This window comes from Apteryx mantelli, chromosome 7 (genome assembly GCF_036417845.1).
Source record: "Apteryx mantelli isolate bAptMan1 chromosome 7, bAptMan1.hap1, whole genome shotgun sequence".
Lineage (NCBI taxonomy): Eukaryota > Metazoa > Chordata > Aves > Apterygiformes > Apterygidae > Apteryx > Apteryx mantelli.
Genome location: NC_089984.1, coordinates 42692352 through 42712082, shown reverse-complemented (window position 1 = coordinate 42712082; position 19731 = coordinate 42692352). Strand labels below are relative to the sequence as shown.

Below are 19731 nucleotides of genomic sequence, written 5' to 3'. Positions count from 1 at the left end.
AGCGTTTAACATTTCCATATCAACCTCTATTCTCCCTTTAAGGCACTATCTTATACAACTGCCGTATGCAATAAACAGACAATTCAATCAGATGTTCTACTATGGTACATTAGATATGCACATAAAGATTTCAACCTTTCAGAAGTTAACCAGAAAAAGAAAAAAAAAAAGAAAGAAAAAAGAGAGACTCCTGCGTAGGCTCAAACTGCTGAGCGCAGCCCTCTACTTTCCTGAGAAAGTTCTGTGAACGGCTCATGAATAACTCCTCCACACCACTGAACACTGCCGCATTCAGCTAGCAAACAAAACCGGCATTATAAGAAAATATGCTGCTCACAATTCGGGTGTAAGATCATCCAACAACAGCGCAATGTCAAAAATGGCATTTTGCTTATCCTAGCTTGAACAGTGACATTTCTGGCTCTGTGTAAACAAGCAAAAAAATTCAGGTCTTCTTCTTCTACAGCACGGGATCATGCTGTCAGGACACAATTTCATCATGAAATAAAGATGTCTAAATCACTTTTGAGGAGTTTGTTCTATTTTTCCATCCTAAATTACTGCCTATTAAAACGCATGTGTACAACTGCAGAACTTGCACAGCTGCACACATGGTGCAAAAGCACAAGGAGAACCTCTGCCTCCAGCAAAGGGCAGTTTCCCTACAAAATGGCACAATGTTAATTTAGAGCCGTCTAAACTCATGCACAGGAAAAGAAATCTGCTGGACCTCTCTACCACGTGGCACCTTATGCTTCCACCAAAACAAAAAGCACCAGCAGACAAGAAATTTTTTCAGTATCCCCCCCAAAATTCAGCATTTTTGCTCTTGCGGGTAGGCAATGCCGTGTGCGACCCTGCAGGTGCAGCAACAGGCAGGAAAGCCACACGCAGCAACCCTGGGAACAAAGTATAAAGCTATTTTTACGACTTTTTCTCCAACTTAGTAATGTTGGAAAAATAAAACTTTGGCTATTTAAATAAGTGATAAGATATTTATGAAAGGTCGATGTTTACATTTTGAATTGCAATGTCTATTAGATCCAACATGTACAGTGACAGTGGTTTAAAATTTGCATTGTAATGGGGAATTGAGATTCTAAAAATACTATAAACATAAAACAAAAAGAGCAAACTCATATTCATCCTTAGCTTTAACAAGAAACCTTAGCATTGCATGAATATGGATTTTGCATTTTATACATATAACCACACGTTTATAAGGTGCCTTGGGACCTTTGAAGAAGGCACAGAATAAATGACAATCATTTTAATTAAAAGCAAATTAAAAGGTCTCCTAATCCAAGAAGCAGTAGCAAATCTATAGGGATTTTTTAGGATATGGATCCTTGAAATTACGTTGCTTATAACCCTCCCTAACTCCAGTTTCCTTCCCTCAGTTCCCCCCCAAGGAGGCTCTGAAACTGCACGAGATCAGGTTTATTATGAAAATTCTGCTCTAGTTTCTAAAAAAAGGTTTTGCTCTACTTTCTGAGCGGCCAGAAGCATTAGCATCCACGTGGAGCGAAGGAAAACAAAGAAATGAGGAAGGGAATGTTTTTCCCACTACGGGGAGCAAAGACTAAGATTCCATTTTACGCTTTCACAAAGTCATTGCAACCCTGGTAGGGGAAGGTGGAGCTCTCTGCCTCGGCAAGAGGCTTTCCAAACACACAAACCGCATACTCCAACCTAAAATGCTACGAGAGAAACAGCTGCATATTACAAACCTCACAAATTAGAAAAAAAACAACGCATAGAAGTAAAACAGAGTATAACTGTAATCATTGCCATAAGGGGTCTTACAGCAGGAAGACACCACAGGGAAAATAAGTCCCAGGTCCCTCACCGGCTGTCCCTAGTTCACCACTGTTCATACCCATAAATACAGAGTGAATTTACAGATACTACAAAAAAAATGAACAGGAATCCAAACCCAGTAATATTTAGCTCATTTCTACCTAAAAGGCTTTTTTAACATTTATTTATCTGGTTAAGTTATGAATTCTTCCATTAAGAGAAGCTGCTAAACCCTAACCTTGAGGAAAAAAGTTCAAACAATTGAAACAACAAGAACAAAAGAAGAAGAAAGTGGGCAAAACGCCTAGGGACTCACGGCTTTGATTTTGACACGTGGGAATAAATGGGAAAAATATTCAGCTAACTTTTTTTTTTTTTTTTAAATCAAAACATCTTCCATCTCATGTGCAAATTTCAACAGCTGAGAAAGCATCCCACTCAATCTCCCCAAACTGGTGTCAGCATGTTTTATGTAAATACTAGTTAACAAGGGATGTGTGTTTGCGGCAATCTTCTCGGGGCTCTGCTTCGGAGCTTACCTCCCGCGTTGGAGAAGAATCGCGATTCTGAGCAACACAAGGGCCGAAATACCGATGGGACGCAGGAGATTCTTCCTTTTTTAAATAGCCAAGAAGAAGTATTTGTCACCAACCATATTTAAGTAATTATTAAGCAATTTAACAAGAGAAAGACTTAACTGATGACTCAAGTTCTGCCTCGATACTGAACAATATACGCCTTGAAAGACACTCTGAGCACCCCGTGACTGCCCGAAATGACGTCAGGGCTGGATAAGAGCCTCGCGCTGGAAGGACCGCCGCGGCCGGGACCGTCTCCCCCTGGGCAATCAGGCCAGCGTCGAGCGCAAGCCCTGCGAAAGAGCGTGCTCTCAAACCGGCACGTCAACGGGAAGCAACAAATCCAGGTCCTTTACTGCATTCCCGCACCCTCCGAGCACTCCGGGCTGTTGCTCTTGCTCCACCGCCCAAGGGAAGGGCAGCTCCCTCCGGACCATCCGCCCTGCCACGTGAGCACGCTCCTCCAAAAGGAGCTGCGCATTGCTCTAACAGCTAGGTCGTTATTTGTACTGCTCCCTCGCAGCACCGGCAAAGCAAAATGGGGTGCAGCGGGCACAGGAATACTAAAAGTGACAAAAAAAGGGATTAAAAAAAAAAAAAAGAGCCCTTCAGAAGAAAACGTTATTTCCCTGATCTGACCTACAGCCCACAAAAAACACTACATATATTCAGCGGCAGCTCAGGGCATGAGTAAGTAGCTGAGGACAGGCAGAACCCTATTAACAGACTTGGGCTGCAAGATGACATTCACATAACCGCAACAGCCTTCGAAGTAACAGAGCAACGAGGAATACCGTCAGTTATTGCAGCCTTTGTCTGTCTTTTCTGCTTCGTTTGTAAGTTTTCCTGTCCAAAAACTTCTTTGCATGATGCCTTGCTGGATGCAAAAGTGAGGGCAAACAGCAAAGATGGACTGGCCTCTGATGAACGAAGCAACTGGTCAACCCAAAGGCAGGTGCCAGCTGCAGGTCCTGTAGTTCTCGCTGCGTAACACCCAAGTAAACTGTGAGCTGTTTCCCGTTTCCACAGACTTAATATTTCTGTTTGCATCGTGGATTCCACCAATGGAAGTAACTATTCTTAACTCCTGTCTCGAAGGATGAAGTTCCTGGGTCCGCTGCGATGGACACTCATTTGCCGCTTGGAAGTGGAATGAGAACAGTCAAGTCAGTGATGAGAGTTAACAAGTTACTTCCTTAAATTCCTTCTTCCACAACCGAAATAATTCAAGTCTACTTCTCTAAAGTGACAGATTGTATTAAATATTAACAAAGTAGCATGTGTGTGTGTATATATATATATATATATTTTTTTTTAAACCAACTGGAGAGCCTGAAATATTGTTCCAAATTTGATGACAAAATCAGTGGATGATGCTTTCTATCTTTATTTTCCTCTGAGTTTTATCAGTCTGTGCTTCTTAAAGAAAAGTAACTTCCAGACAAGTAAAAATGATGTTCCTATTTCTGAGGCATTCACTTCTTTCACAACAGGATTCTCACGAGCCGCAGGAAACTTAAATGTCACCTTCATCTTCATTTCAGCACTAGCACTTGAAGAAACCTTGTGTTAGTCCTAATAATTCCACGATCAATAGGGAAAGGGCAAATAATTTAGGTACCGATAGCTGCATCGTTGTCTAACACATGCTCAGGAAACACAATTTCCCCCCTTGCTGACTGCCAATTTTCACTACAACTATGCTTTGATATTAAGTAAATAGATATCCTCTTCTCCCACTGACTTTAAGAACAAACACTATGAGAACTATGAGATTCAGAGTAGGGCTTTAAAGAGCAGAAGGCGATTCCAAGTTTGTTCTCTATAACAGCGATGGGCTAAAATAGAGGCTATTGCCCTCAGGGAGCATTTCATGATCGTATTTATACAGTTCCCTTGATTTGAACACGCTGAACACATCCCGCAGGGACTGGACCCTTTTGCCTGGATGTTGCCGTACGACCCAAGTAAGACCTCGAAGACGCTCAGAACGACGTTCTGTTCGCTTAACGCGGGAGGTGGAAACTCAAGCTTACATCACGTTTTGTGCGTTTCAGCTATTCTTCCACAAAATTATCCATGCAAAAAGAGAAGTGCTGAACTCCTCCCTTCCTTAAGTCAGCGTTACTACTGGCTCTGGGAGCACGTCAGACGGCAACGTTTGAAGCCTGGATAAACAAAGAGAAATCCAGATGCAGAACAGAAAAGCCGCTGGTGGGAGGGCAAGACGAGAACAGACACGTCTCCTTTCAAAACACCCAGAGATGTCGGACGGAGCCTTTCTCTTCTACAGAAGCGAGAAGAGGAGGGAGCTGCAGGGTTACCGTCTGAAATGCATAACGAGCACCGACTTATTTTCTGGGACATCCGGGAGCTGCTCACGGCTGAGAACAGGACCAGCACTACGGCTCCTGCCAGCTCCAAAATCCTGCAACTCCCGACATACACATCCCACACGCTTTTCAGGGAGAAGACTACACACGAGAGGGCTTTTAAGTCCAGAGGTATCATAATTGCATGGCTGCCTAACACGTTTGAAAGCCTGTGAATACGCCAACCCAGGCGTAGGCTGCCTGTTTAGCCATGAAGGAAACATTTTCTGCGACTCGGTTGCCTAAAAAAGGCCCAAATAACAGGACCCGTCTTTCAGATGAACCTTCCCCTCCAATATCGGCGGTCACAGATCGGCTCACCGGCAGGAACCGGACTATAAACACCGCAGCTAGAATCAATCAGCAGCTTAGACCGGCCTTTTCGGCTTGTTTGATCTTCTCCAGCATCGCAGCGGGCTGAGACTTTGCTGTACGTGCTCAGAGCTGTATTCAGTCTAACAGCGTCTCACTAGCTCAACCACAGCTGGATGGGGAGAAAATAATAAAAGCAACCTCAGAACTGCAACCGACCTCGCCGTCTTCAGAAATGAAACGGCGGCACACGTGATGGAAGCTGAGGATCACTACCAAGCCATCACAAACTCCTCCAGCCATTACAACCCCTTTTTTTTTTTTTTTTCCCTTTTTGAGACAACATGGAAAAACCTCTAAGTCACTTTTACTCATAGCAGCAACCACATCTGTGCATTTCGCAAAGGCAGAGAAGCGGGGAGTTTTCTGCACTCTTCTTTCCTCCTGCGCTGGCCGTCAAGCACAGCACCTTTCTGTCGTTCCTCATCTCTAAAACCTGCATTTGCCAACAAGATTTCCTGCAGGAAATTATGCATGTGATCAGCAAAAAGAATTTTGACAGCAACTCCTCGCTCTTCTTCTAAAGGTCATTTCCTATGTGCCAGCTATCCTGGTCCCCCTAACGTGCATGAACGGAAGTAAAAAACACCATGCAATAACGCACTAGGATGGTCACGGGGTCAGCAAACCCGATACCCCCAAGGCAGCAAGAGCGTCGCTCAAGCAGACTCTTCACGAAGTTATTCAGCGGCCTCTGCTAGCGAGCTACAGACAGCGCGGCAAGCAGATGCGGCGAGCTTGTTTCATCTGTTACGCAGAAACGTCGCAAGAGGAAAAGAAAAAAAAAAATTCTTGAACCGCTGACCATAAACATGTTATCAAAAACATAAATGGAGACGAGTAAAGCGTTTCCCTTACGTACCGGTTGCTTTATTTTCAAGGCACAAAATTATAACTAGAATAGAGTAAATACCATTAAAACACGCTAGCATTCAACGGACTGAAGTGAACACTACACCTTTTTCCAATTCACAAGACAGATAAAGGAGCTACATTAAATAATTATAGGCTTAAATATTATGTGCATCAGTGTTTAAGAAAACCCAGCTCCTACGACGTGGTTTTCCGAGAGACCATGTCACTAAAAACCTCGCATGCAATTACACTGACTTGCAGACCAAGACTTGCCTGGATGCACTGCACTCGTGTGGCAAAACAAGCCCCGAAAATGCCCCGAGTCCAACCCCCGGCTCCTCCCGAATCCACGGCGTCTTCGGGAACCAGAGGTCGCTTGCATGGTGCCACATTGCCGCCCGGTCTATCCATCTCCCAGGTCAGAGGAAAGGGGTGCGTTTTGCCCCAGTAACAGCAGCATTAAACGTTGCCCCCGGGGAGAAGTCCCAGGGAGCCTTCGCAGGACCTCAGAAAATACGTGCAGCACAAAATCTAAGCAGCAAAAGTAGGATTTTTTTTTTTTTAAAGGGATCTACATATCTTAATGTTGCACTATGGGAAAATTTGCGCAGCGGGAAGGGGACTGCCCGGAGCAAAGACGAGCACCGGCGTGAAGGAGGCCAGGAGAGGTCCTCTTCGCTGTGGCTGCCACCGAGCCTTCGTCGCCGCGCGTGCTTCTGCGCGGGCAGCCCTTCAGAGGAACCCCGCGTCAACGCGAGCTGACAGCGCGGAAAAACCTCTATTCTTACCACGTTGGGCCATAAACGGGTTCAATGCCTGCTTGCATTCCTTGGGAAAAAAATAAAAATCCAGCAACGAATTTTCCCAGCAATTACCACTGCTCATCACCACTATTTGCTGTCCTGCCAAAAGCATTGGCCAGAGAGGCAGAGCCCTCCAGGTGCATCGGCTTGAAGTTGGTGACGTATTTACCCAGCACCAGACGCAGCACTCTTAAGGACACGATATTTGACAAATTCATATTAGCAAGCAGTGTTTTAGCATGTAAAAGAGTGTTTTAGTATTGAAAAAGCTCTGCTCAACGAGCAGACATATGATGCAAGTTTATCTGTGTTTCTAGGGAGACCTAAGAAGCTAGGAAACAATAAAGGAGAAAAACCTTTTAGCTGTAGAGGTTTCCATGGGAATTCTTAACCGTAGACTTAAGAATTACACAAATGCCTTTGAGGTTTCTGTTCTTTGTTTCCTTTTGGCCCCCAAAATTAACAGAATCAACATCTATTTAACACTTTCTGAAAATTTATTAGCTACTGCTCAACTGCTGCAAATTCATGAGCAATAAATTCCAGCAAGACACCAGGTCCCAGCAAATGCCATTTTTCTTTTATCATTTACAGACCATAAAATTTCTAACCGCTGCTGTCAGAAGCCAGCTAAGAAAGTTGCCTTTTCCTTCTACCCAAGGCCATAGTAATATTTTAAAACTGCATTCCACAGATGCAATTCATCGATGCAGATATGACCAATATAATATTTTTCAAACATAGACAAACAATACAAATAATCTTTAAAGCAAGTACTATGCCCTTCTGACCTAATTGTCTTTAATAAATAAATAAAAATGATAAATACACATAAAACGCAGCCACGAGACCGGGATGCTGCAGAGCTGGTATCACCCGCCTGCGGGACAGGACGGCAGGACCTTCCCCACGCTCCTGCCTCGCCACGGCCAGCACGAGACACGCTGGGGCCGAACACGGGCATTCGGCTCGAGCGTTGCTGCTGCTGCTGCTGCCCCCAAGGAAAGTTCCTGTTTGCATGCAAAGCTACGGAGCACCGGTGTCGGGCGGCGGGGGATGCACGGGCGCCCGTGGGTACTTTTATCACCTCTGGTTAAAAACACTCCAACAAAACACAGGATTTTCTTGGGGAGAAAAAAAAAACACAAGAAAACACAAAAAAAATCCAAAAACCAGCCCTTTTGCTCCGTTCTTGCATGCACTCGCATCCTGGAGCTGCCTGCAGCATCCCACGGCAAAGCCCCGGAGCGTCACCAAACGACACGCAACCAGCAACCGCCCTCATCGACGCGAGGGCTAGAGCACAGCGAGACTCAAATCATTAAAAAAAATTACAGCAGGTTTTGGATGCTCTTCATTTTTGTGCCCAAGTCTCTAATGCTTTAATGACACATTTGTACGCTGTTCTTCGAAATTACGTTCTCCCTGCTCGGTGCAGAAACTGAAAACCCAAACTTTTGCCACAACTGATATTTTTTCAGTAATTTTTACTGCAACATTTCATGAGGTATTACTACAGTAGTGAAGTCATAAAATACTGCAAAAGGAAGAATTCCACGTGGCCTGCGCAGGAAAACATTACAATACTACTTATTGTCTTTAGCCTGGGAAAAAAAAATTAAAAAAAAAAACAACAAAAAAAAAAGCAGCCTAATTTCCATCCTCTCCGCCGTAAGGTACGTCGGCCTGCGAGAAGACCGGCGCGACCCGCGTCCTTCTGCGCCGGCTGTGCTCCAAGCGGAGGTGAGGGCCACCAAGGGCAGGAATGGGCAGGCCCGTTCGTTCCCCCTCGGCGCACCCTGCCCATCTGCCGCTTGCCCCCGCGACACTCGCTCCAGCACCTTCTTCCGTCACGGTGTCACAGCCCGTAACGATTTGCACGGGAACGCTATTAATACTGCTACGAGCTTCTTCTCTTCTGCTTTCACTAACTTGTCTTAAACCTAGGTCAGATCATCCTCCCTCTTGCTCTTCTCTAAGATGCTCTCACTCCGCCAGGTCTTTTTTCTTACAATTACAACTTGCTTTATTCACATTAAAAAAAAAAAAAAGAAGAAGAAAATCCACTGGCTCCCACCTGTGATTCCCAATGCCATCTTTTGTTAACTTCCAAGTTTTTATCACCCTCAGAAAAGCAGCACTAGCTTGCCACCAGGGGTTGGGGCAGCTTAAGCCTCTTGTCTTCCCCAGGCTTTTGCAACCCGTTTTTTTTGTTGCTGTTTGTTTTTTATGAAAACGTATCAGGATGCTCTTCAAAGAGGAAAAATCCTTTTAAACTCTCCTCCGGTTTTTTATGCAGATTCCACACGGTTCTGCTCTTGAGTCCCATCTTTTCTCACCCAGTCCCTTGTCTCTGGATCATCTCACCTGCAGACACCAATAACTCTCACTGCTGCTCCTCCACGGCAAACCGGTTCCTCTCTACTGAAAAGACCAATATCCACTTTGCTTCCATTTAGGAAATGATAAAGGTCACCTGCGGGCATCTGATTGTGAAATGTTTCAGCTGCCATGGATAAACTTCCCATGAGATACAGATCTCAAAACACACCTCCATGTGTCTACGTAGGCGAGGTCAATTAACTGGAATTACTGTCCGCGTTGAGCAGGAGGTGGACCAGATGACCTCCTGAGGTCCCTCCCCACCTGAATCATCCCACGACACGCCTCATTAGCGCAGACCATCCCGTTTCCCGGAATGACCGTACGCTTGCTCACTTCGAAACCCCAAGCACGTAAAATAGGCGCTGCCCGATGTCAGAGCTGGAGCAGCCAACCCCCCCAGGTCCCCTGCTAGTGACAGGGAGGGACAAGTGTCCCGGAAAGGCAGGGTGGCGCAGACACCCAGCTCAGGGCCCCTGAACCATCCCTGGAGAAGAAGACATTCACAAACTATTTGCCTTAGAAAACGGCTGAACACATGACATTAATCTTGGAAGGAAGGCGGTACTAAGCACGACATTTAAGACTGACAACCCTATGAAGAAGAGCGCTCTAACTATAGGCAGGAAGGTAGGATACCCCCGTTCCAGTTTTAACTCTGACTTTACACGTGTGAGGAACCGCGATCCAGCACTTAATCTTCACTGCATTTCAATGTCTTCACCTCATTAAAAAACAGCGTATCGACCTAATTATTATGACAAGCAGCGTTATCAGGCAGGCGTATCATCCTTGGCAGGACACGCCTTTTAATATTTTTTAAGCGTTTCTGAAAGTAAAACACAATGCAATCGTGTTTTCCAGAAATGCAATGGTATAAAAGGAACGTTTCTAAAGTTACCCTACCAGAAATTCTGCTAACAGATATCTATTAAGCGTCACGCCGCTTGGTCTGTCCCGTTGTTCTTCAATTATCAGCCACCATTTCTCGGACAGAACAGAACACACCTACAGGAAACAATAAACGAGGATAAGCTATCTTCTGTAACCCAGGCCAGATACCTGGAAGTCACCTGAACCACGTCAGGCCCTGATTTTGCACTGGGTACAACGACGGCATTTTCAGCATCGGTCATCATATGGCTGCCTTTTTTGGACAACTATTACAGGGTTTATAATTAAAGGTGGAAGATCACGGATGAAGATCAGAATCCAGCTAATCTCTTCCAAGCAGAGCGCACGTATTTGGGGAAATAACTGCTGCGTGTCCAAGTTACGGACGGCTTCAGAAAAGTATTTTCAGCCTTAAGAGAGAAAAAGAACGTAGATTTTTTGAACAAGGAGATTATGTTTAGTAAAAGTCATTAAATGGGTTAAGACTTTGAAGCAGATATGAATTCAAATACGGAAGTGACAAAAGCCCATAACACACTCCCCGAAGCTGGCACACAGCTGTGAACGCGTTTCTAGCTCAAAACTGATGAAAACATTGCGATCTTGTTTTCTCCCTCGACAGATGGGCATATTTCTGCAGACCGCTGTCCTTCAGATAGTTCCTTCCTTTCCCACGCTCCAAAACTGGTACTGATTATAACTTCCAGCAAGGCCGGTGTCAGGCAGGGGCAGCCGGCCACCGCCTGGCTTCCCTACCGGCCTCGGAGTCGGGACCCGAGCCCGGCGATGGTCCAGCCCCAATTCCACATCAGATACCGCCTTTTGGGGCGAAAGATTTCGGCCGCGGAGGGAGGACGGCACTAAAGGGGCAGCGGCTCACGAGATGGGTCCTGCCTCCTGCCCGAACCTTCCCCAACGTTTCGGCCCCTTGTAGACAATCCCCGAAGAGGAATCTCCAAAGGGAACGCGTCTCCGTTTACCGTAAAGGATGACAGCTAGGAAAAGTCCCATTTGCCAGCTCCTCTTATCTCCCTTGGACTCGATCTCCATCTGGGATTAAAGTCCACATTTCCTGAAGCTGGCGGCAGAGCATCAGCAGTACAGCTTTATTCCCAACTGTTATTTATACTGAATGTAAATACCACTCGGAAAGTGAAAGAACTTCCAAAGATAAGCTCTGGCTGTAGGCAAGGCGCGATTTCCCCCGGGGACTCCCCAGTCCATACGTCAGATCACAGACGTGAAGAAGTGCAGGCTTTAGTCAAAAGCCATCCTTCACATCTCAGAATCGAAGACGTGAGCTCCATCTAGGTCTACGGTCTGTAATACAGTAGTTTTTCCACCTCGGCGTAACACTTTGAAGCGCGTACTTTGATTTTGCTTCACATCACATCACTAACGAAGAGGTGCAAGGGTTTGGAGGAGGCAGGAGGCCACCTTCGCTCCTACACGAAGGGACGATGCCACGTAGGTCCCCTGCCGCGGCAGGGTCGCAGGCACAGACAACCTTTTCTAAAGCAAAAAGCACACCCGTAATATAGTCGTTACACACTCTAAAACTGTGCCGTGGAAATGCAAGAGGCTAGTGGATCAGGAAGGATCGAGTATAAAAAAAATAAAATAAAATAAGAAAAGAGAGATATTGTGCTCAATTAACATGCTAAAATTTGTTACAGCACAGAAATATAATATTATCAGAGAAAAAAGCGGTACGCCGACCCGCTGGTAGGACGGAGAGCAGCACAGGGTCAGGGCTAAGCCCGAAGGCGGAGGGAATGGGTGATGTGCCTGGGAAGGCAGCAAGCTTCTCGTCGCGCCGAATAAACTGCTAACCGCAGGCGCTTGGAAACCTCACGCTGCTTACGGAGGCAGTCTTCGAGGGCTAAGCGGTTTTTCCAAGGACGCATCCAAGTTTCTTCTTCTGAAGATCTTGGTAAAAAATCAGGCTAAATTGCAAGGGCAAATTGCTTGATCTAGGACAGCAATTCTCCATCTTTTTCAGTACAATTTGCACTCCGCAGTCACATGCACACAACTCTAAATAACCTCCCCAGTTTGCTTATCAAAACCGTTAAGAAAAGAAAAAAAAACAGTGAAGAACCTGACTGCCAAGAGCTTTCTTGCATATCCTACTGCATTTGATGCCAGGCAATGTTTTGTTTGAGTTAAAGGGAGAGAGATTTACACTAGAAAAGGAGTCAGCCTTCCCGAAAATCACACACGCTGATAGTACCAATTATCTCAAAGTCAAGCTATCAGGAGCTTTCTTTTCATGGTTTAAAATAAGTAAGGCAAATAGGTCACTATATTTAAATAGAGTTCCCCATTTGCATCTCTTTTCTCCCCCCCCCCCCCGCCTTCCCAGAAATACTAAAGTGGCACCAAAAATAAATAAATAAATAAATAAATAAAACTATCCCAACAGCTTCGGGGGTGGGGGGAGCAGAAAGGTGCCAAAGGCAGGAGCTTAGCCTGGGAAAACCAGATTAAGGGCTGGATCTGTGGCCAGGTGCCCTCAGCTGCGGTTTTAACTCAGCTTCTCCACACTGATCAGCACATGTGTAATTTTAAAGCAGTCTGAAACAGCAAGCTAGGTAGTTTGACTTAAAATTAATGAGCTTCTGACAACTGCAAACAAAGCGATACTGTGAATCCACTTAAACCGATGCCTGTATTTAACAAGAGAGGCACAGCTCACCTCAACCTCTTCACGCTCCGGCTGCTCCTCTGCAGCACGAAAGCGGTTTCACCAGGACCCTTCTCTCGGCAGCACTTTACGAACCTTGCCCAATTGCACAAGATCAGTACAAGGAAGACAGCAGATACTTAATACTTAGTTTCTGAGCCACAGTAATTTAAGTGACATTGTGCAGTATAATTACACACATTTAAGAAATCCAAATCTAGGTTTAAAAAAAGCTCAGAAAATACCCAAGATGCATCTAATCCCTTAAAACACAGAATACCAACATATGCATTGCTTGTTCCACAAAAGCGTGGCACTAGCTCAAGCTATATATATATATATATATAAAATATATTTTATTTTGGCAGAAACTGAGGCTAGAAATGCAAAGAAAAATAAGGATCAAGGGACAAATAGCAGAGAAAGCAAAGAAGATAAGGTTAAAGGAGTAATGGCGTGAGGCAAGAAATGCAATTTAGTAAGAGAAATACTAAACAATGAGGGAAGGGTTAATGTGCATTATATTTGTGTTGGATGAACATTTAAAGGCTCAAGAAAGTTGGTTTTGTTCATCTGCTTGTTTGCCTTTAAGTGTGCATGATTGCTTTGGGAATTAATTCAGTTGAGAAGGAGCTGCAGGTAAAGAAATAAGTACATTAAGCAAAAAAATCTGTTAGGAAAAAGATTAATTTTAAGTACACTTTACAAGATGTTCTGTTTTCACTCTTACTAACAAAAGCCTTATAGCACTGGAAGTCTAAAAATTAAAATTGAAGCACACTAGGAATGATAGCAGACCTCTATAAGAGTTAGAATACTCTAATAATTTATGGTAAATTCTTTGTAGATTCCACACTTAGATGAGGTTACAAATTGCTAAATTATTATTAAAAAAAAAAAAAAAGACTAAAAGGTTGTTGAAAAGTGAATTGTCCCTCTAAGAAATGAATTAAAATAGCTTCCAAGGCAGTTTCTTCTACTGCATGGGAACGCAAAGAATTACAACTTTTGGCAAAGAACTATTTGCAGATATTTTATCAAATATACTGAAAATAAGAGGGTCTTCAACCACAAATTCTCAAAATTGGCTTCAAGTATTCATTACACGGACACTCTCTCTCTCACTGGTCAAAGGATCATCCTCTGCTTCTGATAAGGAAAAAAACCCAAAACACTTCATTAAAAGAACAAAGCAGTGGGTAACAAATTAAGGGGGAAGAAGACAGGATAAAAGAAGATACAGCATGAAACTTGGGGAGCGCAGTTCCACCCTGGAATACTTAAATAAGGCATCAGCAGACCACGTAGTGCCACGATCCTTAGGCTGCAAGACCAAATAAGCACTGGCCCTATACAACTCAATCAATCTGTTATGTTTTCATTACAATCCAGATTTATACCGTGTTCCCAGGAAAGGGACATTTAAAAGCATCAAGCTCCAACAATCCATCTCACATTCTTTAACTGTTCTACCAGATAATCAGAATTATTCTGCTGGTCTTCAAACACCCCACGGAAAGGGGCACTGTACTGAACTGCAGTAGCTTCCACTTCACCCAAGTTTTCTTTGAAAGTTACTTCAGATGAAAAAAATAATAATTGTTAATAAAAGAAAAAAAACTCGAGAACCTCCAATAGTTGAAGAAAAACCCAACCATTTGAAAACTTGAAGCTGATCTATCTCAAAAGAATGAGATTTTGCCATGACTGTGCAACTGCATATTTTATTCTGAATTATCCTTCCTAGAGCTACAAAAGCTAGAAGTAGGAAAAGGCCCCTTAATTCATCCAACGCCTTCGCATACAGGTATATCACTTCCTCAGGGGCAAGCACTAGATCTCCATGACCAGCTTTTTTTTTACTATGCCACTTCAACAGGTAGTCATTAGAGAGAAGTCGAGGGGAAAAGTGCATCTTTTGGGGGTATTTAGCAAGAAGAGCAGTAAAGTGGTCCAGTGCAGACGCAGCAGATGCCCAGAGACTTCCCGAACGAGGATGCTTTTCCAGCTCCCCAGTGGAAAAGGAGAGAAGAGATAAAAGCCTTTAATTTTACTCCTGTTTAGGAAGCTGTTTCACTGTAAATCATCAGTTGGCTTACTTATTAAATATATATATATATATCTGAGTACACTGCAATTTGAGATACAGCCCAGCAGTATCACCCCCTCGAAACATCTCCGGTCTATTCCTCCCGTTCCCGGAGGTATACTCTGCAGTCAACACAACAGATCTTAAAAGGTAGCGTGGATGAAATCATTACGCCTTCGCAAAGTAAACGGAATTTAAAAGCACAACACTGTACGCACACCTTAAAATATGTTCCATATTGTGCATAACTCAGAAAAATAAACCCTGTACCAATACCTCAGTAAATCACTGCTGCTGGATTTCTCCTAATCTTTGTCTTATTGACATCTCATTTCGGCTCTGGCTTACACAAATTTTCACATCTGCTCTACATATACATTTAGAAGATAAGTACCTTTTAGCAAAAAGTTTGGAATAAATAAAGTCACTTTTTTCTTCCCAAATATTGACCATTATAGCATTTTGGAGTATACAATACCTATTGCATATTAGACAGGACAAGGAACACCCCTGGACCGAACTTCAGGCAGAAGGGCACCGGCAACGAGAGCAAAGGTAGGGTTAGAGTTAAAGAAGCCTCAGGGAGCGTGCGCGGAGCAGGCTGGTGGCTCCGGCCATGTTTCGTTGTGCCGGGATCCTGCGGCATCACACGGCAGAGCGGCTCGAGCAGGGTTGGAGTCGCTCTCCAAGGCGGCTCCCGACCACCAAAACGAGCATCGTACGCCCGTAAACCGAGCTCCACCACGAACGTGCAATTCCGAACTCCTTCATAACGTATCAACTCAATTTACGATGCTTTCCGTTTACGGGGCACGAAATTATACTTTAGGCTGCAGAGGGACTCTGTTTCCATTAATATCGTATCGGGCAATTGATAACGAAGCGCCTATCAAGACCCACAGACCCACGTTTGGAGGAAAGCCTCTGCATCGTGCTACCAGCGCGGCACCGCGGAGCACTGTTCTTTACTATATTACATATTATATTATTGCTATATTATTCACACGTTAATTTGAAAAGCAAACAGCTCTCTGCAAGGCAGCACGCTCCTCACATTGCAGAATCGGGCTGAGCAGCAGGGTTACCTCGAATTCAAACACGGCAATCACCATCACGGCCTGCCGTCCGAAGGAAGCCGCAATTTCTCCCGCGTCCCTCCGCTTACTTTGAATGCGTCGCTCTTGCTAATCCCCACACGAGTCCCGAGAGCCCTTTCCACCTTCCAATAAACACAAACGCCTAACAGGATATTCAGCAACCTCCACCGTGCCTCTTTCCGCTCAACGGTTTCACGCGAAAATTAAAACATCAGGACCCACCTCCAGAAGGAGGAGGTTTAACCAAGGTCTCCTGCGCTTGCCTAAGGGCGAGAAGCGAACGCAGCATCTCCTTCATCATCCGCCTCAACCGCTGGCAGAACGGTTGGCTGGACTGGGGTCAGACTTCAGGGCAAAGCCTTCAGGACCCAAGGGCTTCTTGCCATCACTGCTGGGTTCCCCCTTTCTCTGGGCAGGAGCAAGGCCCAAAACTGCCCCCAGCTCTGCTCTGCGTAGAGACTCACCCTCTGGGAGCTGGTGTGATGCCACCTCCTAGCCAAGACGTTCCTGTCCTCTCTGTCTCTTTTTGCCGAGACGCTTTCAGGGTACAGATAACTTCCAGAGTCATTCAAGGTAATGCTTCCACTTGAAAACATGATTTTTCCACCTTCATTCTTTATCGATGGCCCTCAACTGCTCCGACACAACTTCCAGACACTGGTACCAACTGGTAGGCCCTGCCATAAAGCTATGCTGAAGATTACATTGGAAACAGAGCTTGAAACACAGTATGGTACTTACAAAATGACAACAACATTCAAAGGAGATACAAATACATTCTTTAGATTCTCTAATTGAACAATTTCTCCTGCAGGACCTCCTACTCATTCAACAGGTGGAATGTGCTAAAAATCAGTAAAGCAAATGTTAAATTTTTTTTTTTTAATCTCTTTGCAACATTATACAGCACTATTTTATTGGCTCTTTTTTGCTCTTCCTCATTACAGTGTGCCTGAGTTCGGAAATCCTGGTAACCCCATTTACGTGACGCCAAACACGAAAAAGCATGGAAGCATTTTACTGATAACTTGTGCAGCGAACTTGTCGAAAGCCCCTAGGCAGAGGGGGATTCCTTCGGAGAGCCTCCAAAATGAAAAACGTCACCAGGCGCTCCAGTCGACGCGCTGCCACAGCGTGCTCTGAGGCCACCGCAGCCAGTGACACAGGGCTCTAGCTCTGGTGCATAAGCCAGCTGCTCGGAGAAAAACAACGGCTCACACAATTTGTCCTATTTACGAATCACAAAGTTGCACGCGGTGTGCAGCAGGCACGCTACAAGCGGCCAGCTTATCTGATGAGAGCAGTCTTCACTGCTGGGAGCGACACACCATCCTATGAGGAAGACAGCGAGACACTTCTGGATCCCCGTTAAGTCACTGCCACTTTGTGAGCGTGCCAGAGCTCCCGTACTTGTAAGGCCACAGCTTAGCGAAGCTGCGGCAGAATATCTGCTATAACTCACGTGTGACAGCGAGCTTTAAAACAGAGCACCGCACCGCAGAGTCCCCCAAGCATGACCTTTCGGCTTCCAAAATTTCAGCCCCCACCAGTGCACTTCTGACACTGCCAACGGGCTGCAAAACCCGGGAGCCCACGAGACCCACAAGACATACAAACAGAAGGGGGAGAAGCGACAAGCAAGGCACAAAAGCAGCCCAGACCCCAAAGGTGCGAAAGTCCCCACCGCCACACCCGCACTCCACGAGCGCGAGGTAAATCCCCGACGTTCGGGGACCACAGCCGCACGGTGCCCGCACCGCCGGCGGGCCGGTTTGGGGGGACCCCTGCCAGCGTGCAGGAGGCACCAAGGGGACCCCGGGGAACCTCGTCCGAGAGCTTGCGCGCAGCCCTGCATAGGCGGCTCGACGCGCCCGAGGGCTGCCGACGGCCACCCAAGCGCGCAGCGCCTAGCGCAGCTCCCGCCGGCGCGCGGAGAGGAGATAAATGGCTTTTCCAAGCTCCTCGCGGGGGTGTGTGGGGGGGGGAAGAGCCGAGCGGCGGCGGCCACGCGTGGGACGGGCCCCTCCGCGGCGGGACGCGCTCCGGGGAACCGCGGGGGGAGCGCGCAGCGCGGACGGAGCGGAGCGGAGCAGCGCGGCCCGGGCCGCCCCCCACCCCCCCCGCGGCACCTGCGCAGGACCCGCCGCCGCCGCCGCCACCGCCACCGCGGCCCCCCCCCGCCCCGGCCCGCGGCCCCGCTCACCTCGGCGGCGCTCGCTGCGCGCTCGGGCGGCGCCGCAGCCCCTGGGCGCCCCGCGCGGAGGCTGCCGCGGCCGCGGGCGCCCCGGCGCTCTGCCGGCGACGGGCGGCGGCGAGGCAGGAAATTTCCCCGCGCCGCCTCCGCCCCGCAGCGCCGCCACCGCGGCGCCGCCTGGCGGCCGCAGCCGGCGCAGCACCGCATCGCACCGCGCCGCGCCGCGCAGCGCAGCGCAGCGCAGCGGGGGCGAGTCGGGCCCGGCCCCGCCGCCGCCGCCGGCACCGTGGGAAACGGCCGGCAGCGCCCGTCGCCTCCGGTCGCAGCGGCGTCGCCGCTCGGGGACGGTCCCTCGGCGGTCTGCACCGGCGCCGGCGATTTCCCGGTGGCGGCCCTTCGCGAGATGCCGCGGGTTAACTTAAATGGCCGCTTAGAGCCGAGCAGTGAAATAAACGGAGTTGTTATACGCGTTGGATAAAATTACCATATTAGTGCACAAACTGCAGGTGCTGTGACATTGTGGTTCAAAAATTCATTAAACGCGATTAAAAAAAAATGTGAAACTGAAGTCATTCAGTATTAAAATTATTGTTATTAACACGTTATTTGGGGAAAGGAGAATTTCTCAGGAAATAGCAGGAATAGCTAAGAAAATGATACAGTTGTGGAATAAAGTTATAAAAAGAAACTGGCTGGACTATAAACTGCATAACTTGCCCATAACATACCCAAGGATTAAAGGAGCTGGAGGGCCACTAAAACTAGCTCTCTGGTATAGTTTCATATAGGCTTTCCTGCTCTGGAGACCTATACAGCAGTTCTCAGTGTAGCTAATAATACAGCACAGCCGAAATGTAGCTTTGCTGATCCGCATCACTGTTACTAACTCCAATTTCTTACAGTCAAGTCCGTACTTCTAACCCCAGTTTTATGCCGTTGGTGTGCTACAGGATGCACTAATGACCTGGAGGCAAATAGGAGGGACTAAGCCCCAGACTGATTTTATCTTCACTTGCTGGCTAAAGAAAAACAGCATACTGTGATATTCTGTGATATACTGCTTTATCCAGAAAACTAGGATACTATTCAGAGAAGTCTGGTGAGCTGAGGAATGAACCCACTTTAAGCCCATTTTTCAGTTCTCTCCAGACAACGTCTGCAGAGAATTTATGCCATTAAAAAGGGGAGAGGATGAGAGAGGGAAAAAAAAAAAGAAAAGGGGAGCTGCATAGCGAACAATTAGAGGATCCAGAAGTGATTAACTGTTGAAGTACAACTGGCTTCTAGGCTGCAGCCATTAGCTGGCTGCTATGGGATTTGAAGAAATTTAGCTACCTTGACAGAGCTTACTTGCTTCACCATAAAAATAAATTTAAGAAACTGGAGGAATGAAATGCTGTAGCAAAATGAGATAATAACGAGTAGAGGTAGCACGTTTAGCCCGACAGGGCTTCAGCAGGGGCCTTTCTTTGTCCGTCTCACAGTCCACTGGACATCTGTCTTTTCCTCTCTTCCCATCACAAATCAAGCACATTCTCAGCAGTGTCAGCGCTCTGGCAACCGTTTTACTTCTCCCAATTTGCTTGAGGAACTGCGAGACCTCTGACAG

General features: G+C 46.4%; 1 protein-coding gene across 1 annotated transcript in view; it reads right to left on the bottom strand.

Annotated features, from left to right (window-relative positions):
• PTPRE (protein tyrosine phosphatase receptor type E) overlaps positions 1–18202 on the bottom strand; it is an 88258-nt gene extending 70056 nt beyond the window's left edge. The window contains exon 1 of the mRNA XM_067300380.1: positions 18132–18202. The gene's annotated coding sequence lies outside the window, so the exon portion shown is untranslated. The remainder of the gene's footprint in view (positions 1–18131) is intronic.
• Between the last annotated feature and the right edge of the window lie 1529 nt (positions 18203–19731).